Source organism: Propithecus coquereli, unplaced genomic scaffold (assembly GCF_000956105.1).
Source record: "Propithecus coquereli isolate 6110/MARCELLA unplaced genomic scaffold, Pcoq_1.0 Scaffold380, whole genome shotgun sequence".
Taxonomy (NCBI): domain Eukaryota; kingdom Metazoa; phylum Chordata; class Mammalia; order Primates; family Indriidae; genus Propithecus; species Propithecus coquereli.
In genome coordinates, this window is record NW_012149508.1 from 537,482 (window position 1) to 538,846 (window position 1,365).

The window sequence follows — 1,365 nt, forward strand, 5'->3', positions numbered from 1 at the left end:
TTGAAGTATGAGAAATAAATGGAAGTAACATCCTTTATCCCAACAGTCAAGAAATCCATGAGAAATTAGCAGTCATTCCCCAGACTGTGCCACCAAATACGCAAGGAGTTCTTTTTGTTTCAGTTCATACTTTTCCCTTCGCAATCTCTCAACAAAAATCCCACCTGCTATGTCCATGGCCTGCTTCCCAACTGGGATATCTCTTGTTGTGAGAATCTCAGAATGTTATAAACATGCCTCCCTATGTCCATTAAGACTCCAATAATTGTCTCCTTTCCGTAGGAATTTCTCCCAGGAAAGAAATATTTCAACTCAGTTCCATATCAGAATTACTGTCCCCAATACTTCTTTCAGAGAGACCGAAGACCAGAAAAATTCAATTTCTTAATGTGCACCTGTGATAGTTTGCTTTTAGTTCCTGTTCTCTTCCATTTGATCCATATTTATATCTTTCAGGTACTGAAGATTTAATAATAATAAATGTAAATACTGTGAAGCGTATGATTTTAGAATGGATTTTTTGGGGAACAATTTAGCATGGGAATGCTTTTCAAATCATGATAGCGATCATTGTTTTGATTGTTTATGTCTTACTGAGAGTGGGTGGGAACTCTGCAACAGTACTCATTATGCGATTATTTGGGAACAGTAAGAAGTCTTCGAAATACATGTTGTCTTCAAGAGGATGGTTTTAACACTTCACTTCCCTAAAATGAAATCTTTCAGGGCAGGCTTATGGCATCAACATATGATTGATGAGTAAACTGAGCTGCAATAGAGCACATGATTTCCAATCAGGTCATGGGAAATGAAGGAGAGACAGTGCCGTCTGCATGGCTGGCTCCTTGGCTAGACACTTCTTTCTCAAGATGACCATATTCACAAACATAACAGGAATCATTGTTCATTGCACATAGCACCATAGCAAACACTGACTTTATTTGTTTATAGATAAATCAATTTTAGGGGTTTAACACTAGAAAGGATAGTATATTATAAATCTTTATTGTTCAACAGTGGAAACTGAGGTGCTTCAGTTTATTTTCAGTAAACATCTGTCTCACAGTGAAATGACAAAGTTAGCAATCATGATAAAAAGAATACTTGTGTTTGTTTTCATAAGACTTCATTTCATAAGATTGTCACTTAGCAAAGTTTACTTGCAGATTCTTCCTTGAGAATTTTCCTTTTAATTTTCTGTTAATTAGCTAAACAAAATCAGTATTGACAAAATTTGTTGATTTTTTGTGTCGTGCAAAAAGAACTGCATTTGTTGGCAAACAATGAGAGTTTTGGACCTATTATTTACTTACTGGGCAAATCACTTTACTTCATGGAGCTTATTTCATTAAGTGTGAAGGGGAA

At 35.6% G+C, this 1,365-nt stretch overlaps 1 protein-coding gene across 1 annotated transcript in view; it reads left to right on the top strand.

Moving 5' to 3' along the window:
• CLEC1A (C-type lectin domain family 1, member A) overlaps positions 1–1,365 on the top strand; it is a 37,599-nt gene that overhangs the window by 28,012 nt on the left and 8,222 nt on the right. The window lies entirely within an intron of this gene.